At 37.6% G+C, this 7,903-nt stretch overlaps 1 long non-coding RNA gene across 1 annotated transcript; it reads left to right on the top strand.

Annotated features, from left to right (window-relative positions):
- Positions 1-1,056: 1,056 nt before the first annotated feature.
- Positions 1,057-2,744, top strand: LOC131609319 (uncharacterized). The gene is made up of 5 exons (XR_009286086.1): positions 1,057-1,348; positions 1,507-1,599; positions 1,787-1,842; positions 1,953-2,034; positions 2,117-2,744. It is a non-coding gene; the product is annotated as an uncharacterized LOC131609319 (long non-coding RNA).
- The last annotated feature ends 5,159 nt before the right edge of the window (positions 2,745-7,903 follow it).

Raw genomic sequence — 7,903 nt, 5'->3', positions numbered from 1 at the left:
GTACAAAAAGAAAAGAAATGGGACTTACACTCTCTAATATTCGAGAGGCCCCTGTTTTATTTTCATAAAACAGGGTGGATGGTTTTGAAAAAAGATGTGAGATTTATTGTTTTAAAAACTGTTTGGAAGTAATTTGGAAAAAGTTTCCTGTTTAAAAAAACTGTACAAAGAAAAAGAAAAGGGACTTATACTCTCTAATATTCGAGAGGCCCCTGTTTTGAAAAACAATGAGTTGCATGGTTTGAAAGTGAATTGATTACTGTTGTGAAAACAGTTGATTGAGTTTTAGGCTTACCTCGAAGAATGAGAAAATTGGATTTCCGAGTTTGAGGTGTTACCGTGATCCTTGAGTGATGTGCTTGGAATAAATTAGGATTTCAATGGATATTAAGCATCCACACCAGCAAAATAGAACATCGAATAAGCTCACAGCTTACAGCATTCCATGATCATCCAGTAATTGTTTATGGAATTCTACAGCAAATGGAAGACCAAACAAACAGAGAACAACAGAGAAATAATCTCGAAGTCTCGGATGAAGTTAGAAAATTCAAGTGATATAATCAAATAAAAATTTAAATGATTAACTACACAAGATAATATGAGAATATCAAATTCAAACAAAATTAATCTAAGAAAAGATATTTTTTGTGTTTTTTCATGGAAAAAAGAAAATAATTAGAAAACATAAAATCAAATATGCATCTAAAATATTTTTTTGGAGTTTTTTCAATAAGGATTAGAAAATAAAACTAAATCCTATATTAAATAAAATAATACTAAGTCTTTTATGAAAATCCTTTTTTAAAGAAAATTAAAGAGATAATTATAAAAAAAAACTAGTAATGGGCCAAGGAGGTGTTTAAGAACACATGGGGGGTGCAGGCACAACTGACTTAAGCTGAATGCCAAAATAAAAAGGAGTGGGCCGGACCGGGTCGGGTCAGTGTGACCCGGATCCACCCTCTCTTAACAGAAACGGGTTGGAAAACCCTAAACACAATTGAGAAAAGAGGCAACGCTCCCTCTTGGCTTTTTTTCTGAAACCTTCTTCACCTCTCACGATAAACAGAAATGGTAGCTCCCCCTTAATCACTCTCTGCTCTCCCGTCCTCGATGCTCACTCTCCGACAGCAACAACACTCGGATGTCTCACTTTGTCTCTCCGCGAACAAAACAAGCAACAAAGCTCTCTCACCAGCAACAAGCATCTCGCGGCCTCCTTCTCTCGGTGTTCATCTCTCGCGAGCAACAACAACGGCGGCCATGGAGGAGCTTGCCGGAAATCATAGGAACCACCTTTCAATCTGTAACCCAATTTCACTCACAAACAGAAGTGAAAACTCAGGTATGTTTCTCTTAATTTCGTTTTTGCTTCATGGTACAATTTGGTGGCAACAACAAATCATGCTCTCTCTGCTTTTTGGTAAAAAATTCGCAGGTACAACAACAACAGTGACTTGGCCTCATTTTGATCGATTAACTCTCTCTGCTTTTGATTTTCAGAATATACACAATCAATAAAGAACAGCAAAAATTGAGTGTGAAAGTAGAAGTGACTTACTTGCGGCAAGGAGGTTTTTGCCGGATTTTGTTCAGGTACGTATCAATTCTGTTTCTGGAAATGGCTATGATCGTTGCGTTTTGAATTCAGTTGCCGAAACGATTCTGAACTCTGTATTATTGTTGTGACACTGAATTTTTGAATTGATGGTTGCTGAAGCTTTAATTTCGAATCTGAACTGTGATTTGTTGTTGCTGTCTCTGCTTTTTTTTTTACTTGCAGCAACAATAACAGCCTTCAAATTTTTTCCAGTGGCCCGATTTGTTTCACGAACAGAGGTAGAGACCCAAGTGTACTTTACTCAATTTTGTTCTTTATGACACAATTCTCTTTTATGATACTAACACATGCTTTCTCTATTTTTTTTATGGAAATTTTGTTTTAACAGAGAAATAGCAACAACAATATTGAGGGTAAGAGTGAAATTAACTTACCTACGGCGAGGAGGTTTTCGCCGGATTTTGTTGAGGGTATGCCTTGAATTCTTTATTGTTACTAACAACCTTGAATTGTTACTAACAATTTCTCTAACAACTTTGCTTGTTGTTGTAGGCTCTTTGATGAAGATGACCACCACCTCTCATTGGATATTAGGGAGACTTGAAGATGGCCTTCAAGTTGGAACTCTCCACCAAGGTATGAAGAATTTCTTCTTCACTCCCCTCTTTCAAGAAACTTTGTAACTAGAAACTCTTATTTTTTTCAAGTAGTTTTCTTTGGTTTGAAGAATTTCTCCTTCTTACCAAGAAACATGAAAACTATAAGAGAAGAGGGAGAAATGAGAAAGCTAGTAATATAGTAGCTTTGGTGTGATTTGCAATGAAATGAGGCCTTCTATTTATAGGAAAAGTTAAGGGCATGTTTGGATGATAATAAACTTGATTGGCAAATTGTAATGATTGCAAGAATATTCTTCATGAGATATTTCTTATGCAAGTGGGAAAAAAAATCTCTCTTTGATCTCTTTTTTGTCTTGAAATTATTCTTTTGTTAAATACACCCCTTTTTGTCTTGAATTATTCTTTTGCTAAATTCACCCCTCTTATGTTTCTTTTTCATGTTGCATGAGGACTTTGAAGAAAGCATGAAGAAGCTTGAACTTGAAGGATGGAGATTTGAAGAATTCAAGAATTGCATTTGAAGTTTTATTTTTTTCTTTTCCTTGTAATTCCAACTTTGTATGAATGAAACTTTGTATTCTTGCAAATGATTGGAATTTTGTAATTCTTGAATTTTAAATAAAGTCCCTTCATTTGTTCCATGTAAAGAAACATCATTTGTAAATGCTTGAATTTCTTTTAGAACTTGAATGAAATTGTTATTCAAGCATGAAGCTTTGAATTATTCTTGAATGATCTTAAATTGAATTCGAATTCCTTTTGAATGTTGAAAATTTGAATGATCCCTTTTGAAAGGAAATGGTGGAATATCCTTGAAGTAGTGAACTTTTGAATTTCAAGTCTTGAAATATATTCTTGCACCATGAATTTGAAATGATCTTGAATTTATGGTTTAAAACCATACTTGAAATAATCTTTCAACAAATGGACTAAAAGATATTTCTTGCAATTTCGGTGAAATTTCCATGAATTGTTTCAAACTTGTACCAACTTTCAAATAATCCATATGAATCAATTCTTCACCATGATGAATCCATAAGCCAAAAGTCGCGAAATAAATTCCAAACAAATCCCTTGAATCACACAAATGGCAATGGCGCATAAAAGGTGGATCACATTGAATTATTAGAGGACCTTGAGCCATTGTTTAAGTTGTGGCACCATGTCCTGATTAAAAAGTCAGTTGTTCAGATAAATTAGGTCAAAAATCCTAATTGTCGACCTGATGAAATTGATGACTGTGGATCTTGAATTGAGATGTAATTTCCATTGGATGTTGTCATAGGAATTATTTGAAGGTGATTGAAACCTTTGATTGACTTCCTGGGGATTTTTAGGGTTTCCCAAATGTGATCCCTGATTTTAGTCCCTGATAGTTCAAAACCCTAATCTGATGATTTGAAATTTCACTGTTGATCAATCCTTGTGTAGGAGATGTTCTAAGCCAATGGATTAGGTCAAAATGATGCACTTGGGGTCTTGAGGTCATGTCCCAAGTCATTAGATCAAATCCTGAGCAAAAGTCAGGAGTATGTTAACTTCAGTCAAAACCCTAACTTGGTTGATTCAGAGCCTTTGAGCTTGTTGAAATGAATCTCTGAGGACCAAATGTTGATTGTTGATGAAGATGATTCATTTGAGATGAAGGGAGAACAAAACCCTAATTGATTTTTGCTTGTACTGATGAGTGATTTCTTGATTAAATCCCTGCTGAGTCACAAGTAGCAAACACAAACTATGCAATTTGTTAGAGATGCAAATGATGCATATGCTATGATATGAGGTGGTATCTTAGGTCAAAAATTGGGGTATGACAGATGTCCCTATTTAAGTTTCTTCAACCTGAGAGATGAAGATTGAAAATCTTCGTTTTGATAGGGTGGAAGAGACTTAAATATCAGAAGACGCGAATTTTGGACCTAAGATACCAAAATTGCGAGTGATGCAAGGATGTATTTACCGAGGGAATATCAAGAACTGACTCCACTGGGGAAAAGAGATCGGGAAGGATACCTCAATCCGTTTTAGGAAGAGAATCCGTTTTTTTTTCGGGAAAGCAAGTGTATGCTTCACAGGGGAATGATAGCTTTGTAAGAAAAGCTTACCTATCGACATTATCGACTATGAGCATGGGGATAGACTTGTTTAATAATGCGAAGGTGAAAGGTATGAAACTGTATTACCGACTATCAGCATTGTGATAGACTTGCCATAGTAAAAAGAGTTTCAAAGGTTCGGTTAATATTACCGACTATCAGCCTTGTGATAGACATGTTAAATAATATAACCAGAACAAAAGGTTACCGACTACCAGCCTCGTGATAGCGGTTTTGAAGACATGATCAATTATCAGCCAAGTGATAAAATGATTCTGGAGACTTTGCTAGGGAAATTACTGGTTATTCAGCCTTGTGAACAGTAATAAGGCCCTGATTGTCAAATGGTCTTCACGATTGATTTCCTAGAGAGGAAAAGTCTTCTGAAAGAGACATAAGCTGCTCAGATGATGAGGCTATTGCTTATTGTCTGTTTTTCACAACTCTGTTTGGGGAATCGGAATTTGAATCTCTGGTAAAGACAAGGTTCTAACCAAGAATGAATTGGAAAGAACAGTCAAACAAGACTTTGTACCCAATGAGGAATGAACTCGAATGGGTATTTTCTCCTTTGTTTTGAGAGGAGAAGCTAAAGCAACCTTCTTCCACGAGGAATGATCTCAGTGGGGAACTGGAGAAAGAAGATGTTCTTTCTGCTTATGGGTGACAACCTACTGGAGAGATGACACGCTCATACCTGTTTCTTTTCTTTCTTTCTTTTTTCTTTTTTCCTTTTTTCTTTCTTTTTTCTTTTTGAGGATAAATATATCCTAAACAAGTAAGTATTGAAAAATGCAAGAATGCATAAATGATGCAAATATGTATGAATGATGAATGTCATGAATGTAGCATGTACACTGACAATACTGACAGACAATGAAGTATATACTGGAGAAGGACCGACGTCGCAATACAACCAGATACTTGGCAAATGTTCTTCAACACGGTGTAGATAACACAGGTGATGAATGGTGTTGCGTGCTTTAAACTTCTTTGGGGAAGATAAACATCTTTTCTCATTGAGATGGAAGAACCTCCTCACTGGAGATGGAAAATCTTCGTCATTGGGGATAAAAGACCTTCTTCACTGGGGATAGAAGAGCTTCTTTACCTCGAGGGATAATTGCTTCAAGAATTCTTTTCTGGGACAAGAATACCGTTGTCTCAACAATTTTTCCAGGGAGAATCCTTTTGTTCATCCTGTGGAGACGACTGCTGATGTTCCTTCCGTTGTTCACAACTCAAAGGAAAATTTCGCTTTTATTTTGAAAAAGAAAAGTGAAGTAAATTCATTTAAAACTTATTTTTTTCTTTTTTGTTCCAAAAGTGAATAACACAATTAAAGCGTCATTTTGCAAGCTGAAAGAAATTAAAGATTGCAAACAAGTGGGCACAAGGCTCAAATTTATTTAATAGGATGGTAATCAGCTAAAGGCGTGATTCCATGGAGTATTTACAAAAGTTGGAAATGGTAATTATGCGGAAAAGGCTACATTGAAAGCAATAACCACTATTCCCCCCAACAACTTTGAGTTCCAACTGTGCTTGTTGCTTCAGATTGGCGATGATTTGATCGAAGATCCTTTGATGAAGTACAGACTCTTCAGGTGACGAAGTATGGACTGATGCAGTTACTTTGTCATAAATCCCTAATTTTTGCCTAGATTGCCCTTTCAGGTTTTCAATCTACCAGGATGAATTTTTCTGTTTATTGTCTCTAATTTTTGCCTGGACCGCCCTTTCGGGTTTTCAATCCACCGAGACGCTCATTTTTGCCTAAGTCGCCCTTTGCGGGTTTTCGACTTACCGAGCTATTCTTTTGTATTTTTTTAGACAAAGTATTTCTTGACTGCATCAGCATTCACAGGATGTGGGAGTTCATCACCATCCATGGTTGCAAGAGTCATGGCGCCGCCAGAAAATGTTCTTTTGACAACATACGGGCCTTCGTAATTAGGAGACCATTTGCCCCTAGAATCTGGTTGAAAAGACAAGATCTTTTTAAGCACGAGGTCGCCTTCTTGAAATTCACGAGGTCGAACCTTTTTGTTGAAGGCTTGTTTCATCCTTGCTTGGTATAACTGTCCATGGCATAGAGCTGTCATACGTTTCTCTTCGATTAAGTTCAACTGATCGTATCTGTTTTGACACCATTCAGCCTCTGATAACTTAGTCTCCATGAGGACTCTCATTGATGGGATTTCAACTTCTACGGGGAGCACAGCTTCCATGCCGTATACTAGAGAAAAGGGAGTTGCCCCTGTTGAAGTACGCACTGAAGTACGGTACCCATGTAAAGCAAATGGCAACATTTCATGCCAGTCTTTGTAAGTGACGACCATTTTCTGGACGATTTTCTTAATGTTTTTGTTGGCAGCTTCAACGGCGCCGTTCATTTTTGGTCTGTAAGGAGAAGAGTTATGATGCTCAATCTTGAATTCCTCACATAATTCTTTCATCATCTTGTTATTCAAATTTGAACCATTGTCAGTAATGATCTTGCTGGGAACACCATATCGGCAAATGATGTTATTCTTGATAAACCTTACAACCACTTGTCTTGTAACATTGGCGTAAGATGCTGCTTCGACCCATTTGGTGAAGTAATCAATGGCTACCAAGATGAAACGATGACCGTTTGAAGCTTTCGGCTCGATCATTCCAATCATGTCGATACCCCACATGGAGAAAGGCCATGGAGATGAGAGAACGTTGAGTAGAGTCGGTGGCACATGGATCTTATCTGCGTAGATCTGGCACTTGTGACATCTCTTCACGTGTTTATAATAATCAGATTCCATTGTCAACCAATAGTAACCCGCTCTTAAGATCTTTTTGGACATTGCATGCCCGTTTGAATGAGTTCCAAAAGACCCTTCATGCACTTCATGCATTAACATGTCTGCTTCGTGTCTGTCCACGCATCTGAGCAAAACCATGTCGAAGTTTCTTTTGTATAGCACATCTCCGTTCAGGAAGAAACTGCCAGAGAGTCTCCTTAGAGTTTTCTTATCTTTGTTTGATGCCCCAAGCGGGTACTCTTGAGTTTGAAGGAAGCGTTTGATGTCGTGAAACCACGGTTTATCATCGATGACTGCTTCAGTTGCAAACACATAGGCGGGCCTTTCAAGGCGCGTGATTCTGACTGTAGGCATATCATTCCAGTGATTGACTTTGAACATGGAAGATAGAGTAGCTAAAGCGTCTGCCATTCGATTCTGATCTCGAGGTATATGATGCAATTCAACCTTGTTGAAGAAAGTCAACAGACGTCTTGCATAATCTCTGTAGGGAATCAAGCCAGGGTGGTAAGTTTCCCATTTGTCTTTGATTTGGTTGATCACAAGGGCTGAATCTCCATATATGTCGAGGATCTTGATCCTTAAGTCAATGGCTTCTTCGAGACCCATGATACAAGCTTCATATTCTGCGATGTTGTTGGTGCAATCAAATAGCAATCTGGCGGAGAACGGGATATGAGTACCCTTGGGAGTGATGATGATTGCCCCAATTCCATTGCCAAAAGCGTTTACTGCTCCATCGAAAATGAGGCCCCATCTTGATCCAGGGTCAGGACCTTCTTCAGGTAACGGTTCGTCACAATCTTTCATCTTCAAGTACAA

The sequence above is a fragment of the Vicia villosa genome, linkage group LG6 (assembly GCF_029867415.1).
Source record: "Vicia villosa cultivar HV-30 ecotype Madison, WI linkage group LG6, Vvil1.0, whole genome shotgun sequence".
Classification (NCBI taxonomy): domain Eukaryota; kingdom Viridiplantae; phylum Streptophyta; class Magnoliopsida; order Fabales; family Fabaceae; genus Vicia; species Vicia villosa.
Note: the sequence above shows the minus strand (reverse complement) of the source record. Positions and strands in the feature narration are given on the sequence as shown.